At 37.6% G+C, this 13054-nt stretch overlaps 1 protein-coding gene across 1 annotated transcript in view; it reads right to left on the bottom strand.

Annotated features, from left to right (window-relative positions):
• The window catches only part of LOC134540803 (beta-alanyl-bioamine nonribosomal peptide synthetase ebony), a 115788-nt gene extending 112775 nt beyond the window's left edge, over positions 1-3013 (bottom strand). The window contains exon 1 of the mRNA XM_063383733.1: positions 2904-3013. The gene's annotated coding sequence lies outside the window, so the exon portion shown is untranslated. The remainder of the gene's footprint in view (positions 1-2903) is intronic.
• Positions 3014-13054: the final 10041 nt, after the last annotated feature.

Below are 13054 nucleotides of genomic sequence, written 5' to 3'. Positions count from 1 at the left end.
CCTGCAGTGCCGCGGGAACTCCGTCGCGGCACAGAACAAGCGAGCAGACAGAAGCGCAGGAGCAAGTTTGTGCCACGTGTGGCACTTACCCAGAATGTTTTTTAAAGTGAAATTTCTTTGTCGAACGGGCTACAATTTTCAAGCGTTGCGAAAATTCCGATCGCATGACTGTACAGACCTGAAAAATTCGCGGGTTCATTTCGTGTTATGCTAAAATTCAAATAATTATACCTTAGTGCTGCTTCTGTCATTGGTTCACTGTTAATCTGGAATACTGAGGGCCAATTAGAGACCCTCACTCATAGAAGTGTCGAATCTCAGGCCACCCAGTCGAGACGACTCACAAGTCAGCAGCCAAAGAACAGTTGGCATTTGCCCGAGTGTGTAGAGGATATTGGAGTCCATCCTGGAGGTCATTGAACTCGCGAATTTTTCCGGTCTCTACGCACGAGGGGAATAGTTAGGTGCGGGGTGGGGGAACCGCTAGAGGAGGAGAGTGCGTCAGCGGCGACGCCACTCCAACGCATGCGCTAGCGGTCGAATGGGAAGCCGGAAAAAAAAGAGGAGGGGAATAGGTAGGTATATCTAATTATTTTCCACGGAATTTTTTGACGTGTTACTATTTCCAATGACAAAATTTCGCGGATGTCGTGGACATTAATTTAATCAAACATAGTCTAAACTCTCAGTGACGCATCTCAAATTTTCTCTCTCTATTATTCATAGAAATAAAAAATTTAAATTTTCGTTCGTTCGTTAAAAATCTATTTATCTAATTTCAGAAAGTTTCTCACCGATTTCTTTAAAATTTCGACAAAACGCTGCATTCGAAAACGCGCGTGTTTTTATATACCTACGTCACATCTGTGACAGGCAGAAAGATAATTAAATAATATATATATGTAATATACAGTATTTGAATGAATGATTGTGTGTCCAACTTCTCTTTTGTAAATATAAAGATAAAGATAAAGAAATATAGAGAGAGTGAGATATACAGATATAAGAGTGATATAGAGGGCTAGAGCATGGAAGATACATAGATATATAGATAGGGAGATAGAGTGAGATATAGATAGAAACATAGATACGTACAGATATATAGAGATATAGAGTGATATGGAGCGATATGGATGTATATAGAGATATTTTAGATACAGAAAAAATTAGTGAAATTTATAAAGGGACATATATAGTTATAGAAATAGATGCTTTGTATTTGCGTACCTACTTCAAATAAATTACAAAAAATATATAATAATTGAAAGAGGCATAGTAACGCATGCCGAAAAATTAACTAGTTTGTAAAAAAAATTGTTGTTCAGCCCTAACCTCAAAAACGTATACCGGAAAAAATTCGCGAATTCAATGACCTACAGGATAGACTCCAACATCATCTATGCACTCGGACAAATTACATCTGCTCATTGGCTTCTGACTCGTGACAACTATTAACTAGAATGATTTTTATTCGATACTTCTTTCGTTGAGGATTATTCATTGGCTCTGAGTCCTTCAGACAACCTGTAATCCAATCACTGAAAGCAGCAAAAGTTTAAACACATTTGGATTCTAGCATATCGCGAAATGAAACCGAGAATTTTTCCGGTCTCTACGTATATCATTATTGGGAAGCACTGTAGTCCATAATTAGTATGTATTTTTCTTTCCCAAAGTATTTTTCTCGTGAATGACACTGCAGTCGAAATTCGTCGGGTCGAATTCAGACTCGCCCCGAACGCGACTAAACCTCGTTAAACGTAAAGTATGATTTTTTTTTTTAATTGGTTGAATGGTTATCGGCTACCGCCTACAACCACAGCACTAGATGCCTTTTCTTTTAGTTGAAACCTATTTATTATCATGTCATCAAAATCAAATATCCGTACGTAGATGAACACCCATTACTATAGAGACCGGAAAAATTCGCGGGTTCAATGACCTCCAGGATAGACTCCAATATCCTCTACACACTCGGGCAAATGCCAACTGTTCATTGGCTGCTGACTTGTGATTCGTCTCGACTGGGTGGCCTGTGATTCGACACTTCTATGAGTGAGGGTCTCTAATTGGCCCTCAGTCCTCCAGATTAACAGTGAACCAATGACAGAAGCAGCATTAAGGTATATTTATTTGAATTTTAGCATAACACGAAATGAATCCGCGAATTTTTCAGGTCTCTACCCATTACTAGGGGCATGCAGATTTCGCGAAAATATTTCGAGACTAGATGAAGGTTAAAACACTATAGCATCGTCTGTGTTTTGTGATTGGGCGAGATTCTTCCGCAGGTACATGTCGATTGTTAGATCACCAGCTACAGTGATTCAGTGTGGAAGCAAACGCGTCCTGAGTGGTTCGGTCAAATAAGGCAACGACTTCTCTCGCAGACGGCCCCCCCAATCACAAGGAAGAAACCACAGGCGCGGGTATACCTTGTTGCAGTCTATTAAGTGTTCATGATCTTTTCGCGAAAAATGCCTGCCCTTACCCATGCTTAGAGACCCGAAAAATTCGCGGGTTCATTTCGTGTCATGCTAAAATTCAAATAATTATACTTTAGTGCGGCTTCCGTCATTGGTTCACTGTTAATCTGGAGGACTGAGGGCCAATTAGAGACCCTCGCTCATAGAAGTGTCGAATCACAGGCCACCCAGTCGAGACGACTCACGAGTCAGCAGCCAAAGAACAGTTGGGCATTTGCCCGAGTGTGTGGAGGATATTGGAGTCCATCCTGGAGATAAATTGAACCCGCGAATTTTCCGGGTCTCTACGCCGTGCTTTACCCGGGACTGGTAAAGCGGGTGTGTATCCGACTACGCCACGAACGGAATAAACAAACAACGGCCCGCAAAGCGGGCGCACACAGGAGGAGGGGTGCATGAAATGTTCGCGGGGCTTGCCTGGCGGGTGTGCAGTAGTTGCTGTCGATCTCCGCTTGGCCGCGCTGCTGTCCGCCGGAGCACACACACGCCTCCTCCCCCGGTCCTGGCTGGCCGTGCGACTCTCTCCGGAGCCGGCCGCAAAGTGCCTGCCTCTCGGACGCGCGCCGCCGCTATATTCTCCTCAATGGACCCCCGGGTGCCGCCTGTGTTAGGGGTGGGGGAATCACAGGGAACACCGACCTCCAGACTCACAGGCCCCGAGTCAGGTCGCGTGCGTCCGGGCATCGGGGGAAGCCTAGCCTACGATTCACGCCGAGTATTCGACACGCCCGAAGATTACCGAATACCTGCCTTCGGGTGACTTCGGAATTCTTTAGTTTAGGTGAAAAAAAACGCATTTTTTTTTTAACTTTGCCGTGTGTTCGCGAATGCCTAATTAATTAAAATGGTCGATTAGGTTAGGTCAGTTACATTATAAATACTTTCAAACTAAGCGGACATTAAAAATAATATGAATTATTTTTAATGGTTGTTTAGTTTTAAAGTATTTATAATGTAAATGACCTGACCTAACAAACCGGGACAAAGGATGAACAGTAGGAACTCAGGTAATTTTTTTTTCTTATTACTTGCGCAACAATATCCAAACAACAAATAAATCTTAAGTTAATTACATCGCATTTTAATTTGATGACATTGCAAAACGAATGTAAAAGATAAAAATGTTCGTATATTTACTCAAATATTAGTCTTGGTTTTAATGGCTTAATTTGTATTATTGTTATGAAACTTACTACCTTTATTTGTTTATGTCCGGCATTTAAAAAAGGCGTTTTTTTCAACTAAACAAAAGAATTCCGAAGACACCCGAAGGCAAGTTTTCGGTAATGTTCGGGCATGTCGAATACTCGGCGTGAATCGTAGGCTTCCCGTCCGGGCATGTGATTTCAAGCGAATATTCCGGGCCAGCGGGTTGCAAACAGCCCGAAGTGCACATGCACACAGCTAGTGTTTTGAAATCGACACGATAGATAGCGCTACTGTAGCTGGGTAGTTAGTTCTTTTGTAAATTCATAGAGTGCGTTATAACTAAAATTCATAATGAAATAACAATTGAAATGTTTTATGACGGAATTAAATAATAAATAGTAGTAAAAACCTCAAATTATTATTTTATTTTATTGGTTTTTAAATGTGGGTATTTTTTACCTTTAATTCACCTGATAGCTGAAATAGTAACTTAAGTAATCCATAAAGAATCGGAGAACTGTTTTGTATCGAAAAATAAACATTTCAGCTTTCTGAAACTGTAACGAGCATCCTATCAATAATCAAATATTAAGGCGTCTGTTATTATTAATACTCTACTACGCGAGACCTATAATTATCTAATGCTTCCATTCGAGCTTAGAAAATGTTGACAATCGATTTTTTTTCAATACATTCTATCGCCCTACACTTTATATCACGTTACTTCATTTGTAGATTCGTAGATGGCAGTGTAATCGATTATTATAAGCGGGTTCAGATAAACAACGTTGGGTTTCCAGTCTTTCAGATAGACTATATGGTCGTTGCACAGTATGACTAGGCGTATAGACTTCGGCCTGCAACGCATCTAGAACCCCCCCCCCCCCCCCCCCCCAATCCCTCCCCAAAAAAACTGAACCCATCCTACAAAATACACTTAGTTTTTTTAGTTAAATTAGGGGGGGAAATTTCAAGTGAAACTTCATTCCTAGCCACTAAGTTGAGACCTGGTTTACAAACTGTCCAAAAGAACGCAAGACGCAAAATGTTCAGCGACCGCAATTTTATAGTACCTAGTTTATGAACCACACTAGGCGCAATTATGCAACGCAAGTAATGTTCAACTTTCAACTTTCTTGCAGCTTGGCTTGCATTTCAGACGACCATATTCAAAGGGAAAAGATCCGAAAAATTTTAAAGACGCAGGCGTTATGTGCATAGACGACTTCGATTTTTTTACTTTTTCATATACATACATACATCATCTTTACACGCATTGTTAATATTTCACACAGTGAAAAAAAACGACATTTCTATATCAAATGATTGACAATTTATTTTTATTTTTTTTTGTTTTCACAGCACTCACATATGAATTATCACTGGAAGCTTGGGGAATAATTTTTTTTATTGTTTCACAATTTTAAGTTATATTGTTATTGATGTCTTGCGGCCTTTGTGGCTTGCAAATGACTGTTTTTTTCTTGCGTTGCTTGCGTTTTTAGTTATTCTAATTCAACGGAGTTTTGACGTCATCATAGCATTACGATAAGTGCATCGTACAGGAGTGTAACATTCCATGGCATTAAAGCATACATGGCGTACTTAACACAAAGGTATAGAGCATTACACCTACATATGTGAATTTCACTTCTAACGAGGAGAGACAGAAACAAACTTTTATGTACTATTACAAAAGATTCCTTTGGAAACCAGTTGCTAATAAATAGAGACCTGAAAAATTCGCGGGTTCATTTCATGTTATGCTAAAATTCAAATAATTATACCTTAGTGCTGCTTCTGCCATTGGTCCACTGTTAATCTGGAGGACTGAGGGCCAATTAGAGACCCTCACTCATAGAAGTGTCGAATCACATGCCACCCAGTCGAGACGACTCACAAGTCAGCAGCCAATGAACAGTTGACATTTGTTCGAGTGTGTAGAGGATATTGGAGTCTATCCTGGAGGTCATTGAACCCACGAATTTTTCCGGTCTCTACTAATAAATAATTTTTAAAACTACAAGAAATATATTGTAACTTTGTAATACACATATACAACATGTTTTTCGAGATGTTACTGAGAATTTATTACGAAAATTTACACATAATTTTATATTTTAATTGATTTATAATTCATTCAAACATATCCCCTGCCTACAAAATATTTCGAAAGTAAATAAAACTTCTTCCCGAATTAACACCCTTTAAAAAAATAATTTTGGTACTTCTTGATGAAATTTTGAACACTTAATATTCAAAATAAGACGATAATTACTGTCTACATTTATTTCTGGAAGAAATAATTACTCCCAACCATCAGCCACCAGTAGTTAAAATTTCTGAAATAAAACATTACATTTTGTATTGGAATTACTCTTAAAAAAACTCTTTACGCCACCTAAATTCCGGTGTATTTCAGCCTGTTTATTTATTTATTTATTTATTTATTTACAATTGTGACATGTACACCAACACACTTAAAGAGGTTGCTAGGGTGGACACGAAGGATACAAAGAACAACAACGAAAATGAAATAAGTACAAAAGCATATAATAAATACAATCAAAGACACAAATGACAAAAGCAAAAAAATGGACGCTGACACAAATACACGATAAAACCACCAAACAAACTTACTCTACAGGGAATGTTGATTTATGAAAGACATACATTTATACATTTTATAATATATAAGTGGGTTCATTATGCCGTATGTACTTTTAATTGTAAAATAGTAAAATATGGTTATTTGATAAATTAAAAATTGCTATTGGTATTACTAAAATGGGTTATTGAAAAGGGAATTAAATTACGAATAAGTTTTATTTACAGGTCTTTTTTTTGTTAAGTATACATTAAGTAGATTTTAGACGACAATGAAATTGGGGGTAACTCTTAAATGAGTGTTATCCAAGACATATATACAAATTATTTTGCAACTTTAACATTTTTTTTTCCCCTGTTCTTTCTTTTCTTTGAGTGACTTCAGATAGCTCCACCGGACAGTAAGCGAAGTTTATTTAGCTTGAGGAAATTTAAATAGGACGAAAAAGTTTGATTAAGTTATTTCAAATATTTTAGATGTTGTTATCCGATGAATTAATATTGTTCCATATTATTGAACAATGCATATGCATATATGTATAAAATTATCTCTATATTCATTGCGCTGTAAAATATTTTTTCTCTAATAAGAATGTAACAAAAATTCGTTTATTTTGTAATTATTACATTTTAAAATAATTTGGTGTGTAAAATCGATTGAAGTATAACTTCTAACGTGTGCACAGAAGCACACGCGCCGTTTTCGTTCTTCTTATATTTTTTTAATTTTATTAAATTCCGACCGCGAAGTTTCACGAGCCAAGGCGGGCGGCGAGCTTCGGGCCACGTTCGGCTTACTGATCGGGGTTCGGTGAACCTCGCAAGTCTCTACCTCGCGTTGTTTTGTTGGGAAGCCTACAACTCACATAGTTTCGGTTCCCTGCAAGAATTTCCGAAGATTTCCGAAAGTTTTGCGTTTTGTTACTAACGCCACTTCAGCCGCAAAAATCAGAAGTTCAAGCATGTTGTGACTGACCTAACCTAACCTAACCCTTCGATTTTTTTTTTATTTCAATTTTTGAGAGAAATCCGAAGTTGCACGAACGTGGTAGGGAAAACCGAAACTACGTGAGTTGTAGGCTACCGTGTTTCGTTAGGAGAGAGTGTGTTTGTCGGGGGGAGGGGGGGGACATGGTATAACCCCTTCTTCCCCTCGTCATCCGTCAACAAACATTCCACCACGCGGGCTTGTGGATGTGGTTCTTTGGAAGAGGAGGCCTTGCACTTCCTCCTTCAGGTGATGGGTAGGCTGGTAAGGAGGGAGGGGGGCAGGTCTTCCGGGAATTTATGGCCGTCGGGACTTCACCCGCGGTTGACCCAGAGGTGCGTCTGGTGGCTTCTCTCTGACCGCGAGAGAAAACAAATGACTCACTAGACCCCCCCCTCCTCCACACCTTCCCGTCTCGCGCGACTTCTGATCCCTGCGCAGGGGAACACCACATAACTTAGAAAGTCACAACTTAGAACTGTCATAACTTAGAAAACTTGAAAAAATTCACGTAACTTAGAAACACACAACTTAGAACGATCATAACTTAGAAAGTCACAACTTAGAACTGTCATAACTTAGAAAACTTGAAAAAATTCACGTAACTTAGAAACACACAACTTAGAACGATCATAACTTAGAAAGTCACAACTTAGAACTGTCATAACTTAGAAAACTTGAAAAAATTCACGTAACTTAGAAACACACAACTTAGAACGATCATAACTTAGAAACACGCAACGCAGAACCACACAACTTAGAAACGTCGTAACGTAGAAAGTCATAACATAGAACTGTCATAACTTAGAAAATTCTAAGTTATGTGTTTCTAAGTTGTGTGTTTCTAAGTTGTGTATTTCTAAGTTATGACAGCACCCCCCTGCGCAGGGGAGAAACTCTTCAGCTGCCGATACTGACACCTAGTTTTATTTTTAAGTATTTTAAGTGACGTGACGTCTAATAAATCGATGAACGCCGGCTTGCAAGCACGAAAAAAGTGTCCCGTTACGCACATCGTCCCGTTTCGCTGTGTACCGAAACGCTCATCGCTGTTTGCTAACCTGCACCTCCTAGCATTGCGATCGAGTCCGTGGCGAAATTCTGTTTTTCACGCGCTTGCAGTGTAACATTTTCGTTGCTCTTTTGCTAACCTCTTCCTCCTAGCATTGCTGCAGCGTCCGTGGGGAAAAGATAAAATTTGACATCTTGGTGTTGGGTAAGCCATTTTCCTGCACATCATCGGTGAGTTAGGTATCTTAAATGTATGTACCTGTGTGTTATATGATTTTTATAATTCTGTGTGTAATTGACAATGTGTTTGTCCATTATCTTCCTACATTCATGACCATTATCTTCCCTTACGTCGTTCTGTGTTTGAATGATTAATGTCATAAGGTAGATGAATATTCTTTCCTTTTTGACGTGACAACGTCTAATAAATCGATGAACGCCGGCTGCACGCACGAAAAAATGTCCCGTAACGCACATTGTCCCTTTACGCTGTGTACCGTTACGATCATTGTACGCTTGCGCCGCATCTATCTCTCTTCCACTCGATTGGAACAACCATCGATTTGACTTTTTTTCAAGGCACATTAAACTTGAAACACTCCCATTCGTTTCTTACTTTTCCTATCATCGTCCTATCCTTAACAGAATAACACGGATTGGAAGAAGTTAAATAGCAAACATGTATAAAAGTTATAGTTAAAATAATCTTTTCGCTAAAGTAATAAACATATTTGAATTAACGAGTGCAAATAAAAGTAAATTTATCAATTAAATTATAGATTTAATTTCACTCCTTCTTTGTATCCATGCAAAATAGTGATAATTCAATAAAAATGATTCAATTTTATTCATAAAAGTATTCAATCATTTCATCAATGTTTTGTGATGACGTTGTCACGTTAAACTATCGTCCGTAAACCGACTTTACGGACAATCAATATTTTTTTGAACTGTTTAGTCATAGGAAACCTACTGGGTTCGTCGGTGTTTGTCGTCGTTGTGCTGTCTATAATATCCCTTATATCGTCATCGTTGTCTTCTTGTGTTTGCCGCGTTGTCCCAGGTTTTGTGGCCTGCCTGCATTTGCTGTTCTCGTTGAAACTGTCTCGTCGTTGTTAGTCCCCGCTGTGTTCGTCTGTGCTGTTATCATTTTTCCATGGCTAAATTCCTGCCACGGAATTATTGTGCCTAACAATCCAGCAGCCAATGAACGAGTGGTGCTTGACTTAGTATGCAAAGGATATTGGTGTATGAATAGTGGTACAACGTTTGTATCTTAAGTATCACTAAGCAACAACTTTCACTGTCCTTGTTTTTGTTATAGTGATGGTCAGGAATCCTTAATAGCTAGACAGACACCTGGAAATTTGGCGATAGGTCATAATCCAGGAATGTGTGCATAATCAAGTCGACCTGTGATGTTCACTGCACTGTAATATTTTCTATTTGTAAATGGAATAACTTTATTTATGTAAAATTACGGATATTTGTCAGTTTGTACATAAAATTGAAAAAAACTGTATCACTACAAAATAAATGTTCGCAGTAAGGGTGAAGTTTTTTTTTTGTAAACCGTTCACTGAATAGTTTTCCGCAAATAATAGGCATGCTAGAAAAAAATAAAGCCCAATGAAAGAATATTCGATTTTTTCCCCCATAGTTTAAAAAAATTATGCTTGAATGAAATATCGATTAAAATATAAAATTGTGCAACAATTTCATTTAAAAAAAAACTCTGTATTATATCAGTATTATGTAAAAAAAAAAATAACCAAAGCCACGTGTTGTACAAAGTTACAATATGATTCTTGTAGTAGGTATTGCAGTCGGTTTCTTGGAAACTGGTTTCCAAAGGATATATTTTGCAAAAGTACGGGAAAAAAAATTTTTTTTCTTGTGTGGCTGCTCCTTTCTTTCTATCCTGGTGTCCAAGGATTAGGTTACGTGACTCTAGTTTTTTTTTTTTTAATTGGCTTCTAGTCCTGTCAAGGCGCGCCTGACAGCCTGTGCTCTAGCGACGAGGTCAGTTGAGCGCGCAAGCGGGATAGTGCCGGGTGCTTGCTGGAAAGGCGTGTCCAATGCCAGTGGCCAAGACGATGGAGGCCTCGAGACCACGTGTCTGGAATCCCGGTATTGGTTGTAGTTATTCAAAGGGATTTTTTCAAAAAATAAAACATCCTTACCGTGGAGCAGAACTGTTGTCAGCTCGCCACACGAGAGCCGCGGGAAGCATTATGGGGGGGGGGGGGGGACGACGACTACCGCTGCGTACGATGTAGCGCTGGAATTTTCCGCAGTAGCCGCCTTCCTCCATGCCCAGAGCGCTGAGCACAACTATGCAACTATATATATTATCTTTGAAAGATTTGTACGATGGGAGTGCATGACTTGATGTGAGCTTTTGGACATACGCCATTGCTAAAGCACATGTATGTCTGTAGAAGAAAACTACAAAAAAAAAAAAAGACAAAAACACAAATTAAGCAAAAAATTGCTGTTGTCAACAGGATATAAACACCACATAATATTCCATAACAGGAATATGGTCACAAACAAAGAAAAACAAAGAAAATGGACTAACAGAACGAAAAAAATAAAACCACAAATGATGACAGCACAAAAATATTGAACTCAAAAAAATTCAGCACAACAGTTGAAACGAGACAAAAAACAGCAAAACGAAAAGACGAAACAAACACAATAGTTTTCCAAAAAACAGAGGAAAACGGAAAAAAAATCCCACAAATGATGAGAGCACAAAAATATTGAACCCAAAATAATTCAGCACAACAGTTGAAACGAGACAAAAACACGACAAAACGAAAATACGAAACAAACACAATAGTTTTCTAAAACAGAAACACGCGACGTTTCGGGAACTGCTATCTACTCCCGTCCTCGTTCTTCTACAGATATACATGTGCTTTAGCAATGGCGTATGTCCAAAAGCTTACATCAAGTTATACAACTATATAATGAAATGGCTCCAAAAAAAAGCTCAAAGTACTTTAAAACAAAATACTAAACCCCTGCTTTACGATAAGGAATTTTATTAAAATTGTTCACCTCTTGTAAAAATGCACTAAAGAGGTGGCAGAAAAATTGTTACACATTTCCGTTACACGTGACTTCCGTTCCATTCACGAAATTATTCCTACCTAAAGCCGTATACCGGGAGCTAAGATGTTACAAATCAAAAAATTTTCATTTCACTAACGAGGGAAATAGTAGAATGTACAAATAAAATACGAATGAACTAGTAAATACATATAAACGCACTTTAAATTACGTTTATTGCTAACTTAGATACAAGTTTTAATAGTAACTGATGTATATTTTTGGAGAAACCAGGCCTAATTGACTAAACGTGAGTGGAAATTATTGCTGTTTGTTAACTAATATTGAACTTCTATCATTTTTTTTAATTGCCCAATTATTGTTCATGATATCAAGTATAGTTTGTGTCAAGTAACTTGTCTCAAATTTGATAGCTCTACATAGTCTTCCGCCACTGTTCTGTAAACAGTGAACGTAAAGTACCTACTCGATACGATAGTCAGACTTCTTTTCTGTTGAAGTGAAGTTTGGTAAGTGGATAGACTAACACGTGTTATAGTTATGAGAACTGTCACATTTGATACAAGTTAGGTACTTTAAATAGATTAAAATGTTTAGCGTTATATATAAATGGCGCCTCCTGTTGCCAGTTAGATACTTACCTGGTTTGATAACATTACAATCATTATTTTGTATAACATCGTTAGTTATAATAAGTTGTGATATTTTTTAATTGAACTATTTGTTGATTTTTCTAGGAACATAAAAATGTGACTATTAACCGTTTTATACAGATTTATTCATTTGTAAGAAAACTCAATGCTAAACATATTATTGCACAGAAAAAAACTATCTAAAGTAATAATTTGTAGTAATAACAAATAATAAATTAATTATGTCATATGGTCAAAAAGAGCCAATTATTTTTTAATTTAAATATGTAAAAAACATCATGGCAAATACGGATGAAACCAAAATGGCGTAATTTCAGTTATACATCCTTATAAGTACAATTTAATATTATCAGATAATGCTCTTGATGACATACAACGAGGAAATGTATTTGCAAAATTTCTCATTGCAATATTTGAATCACTGTTTGAGATACATTAAAAAAATCATTACATTTTAAAGTTGGGGTGCCATTCCAAAAAAAAATGTCCAAAACATGTTAAGTGTGAATATGTATGAATAAAAACCTATTAAACTGAATTGAAAGTTGCGTATGAGACATTGTGCTCTATGGCGTATATCTGGCAACCATGCATTGGAAAGAGAGAGTTAACGCCCATTAAAATGCATGCCGCAAGCTAAGGACGAGACACGCTATGGCAGTTGATTTTTTTCTCTCTCTTTTTTTTTTTTTTTACTTGACTTCACCATGGTCCCCACAAGTGTGGGGCTGGGTGGACCCCTGGGTCCAGAGGCCCAGCCCTGTTTATTTTTATCTCAGTGTGTGAAATAAATATACATACTCGCTGTGGTCATTTTAAAGTAAAATAACTTTATAAATAAAGCTTAGTTTTGACTTATAAAATAGGTAACCATAATATTACCCCGTGTTTTCAGGTTAAATAACATTCTAAAAAAGAGTGTAGGTAAGTAATAAACATGAAATTATTAGAGACAGGAAAAATTCATGGTTTCATTTCGCGATATGCTAGAATCCAAATGTGTTTAACTTTTTGCTGCTTCAGTGATTGGACCACAGGGTTGTATTGAAGGAATCAGAGACAATGAATAATCTTCAACGAAA

Source organism: Bacillus rossius, chromosome 17 (genome assembly GCF_032445375.1).
Source record: "Bacillus rossius redtenbacheri isolate Brsri chromosome 17, Brsri_v3, whole genome shotgun sequence".
NCBI classification, from domain to species: Eukaryota; Metazoa; Arthropoda; class Insecta; order Phasmatodea; family Bacillidae; genus Bacillus; species Bacillus rossius.
This window is presented reverse-complemented; position numbering and strand designations above follow the sequence as displayed.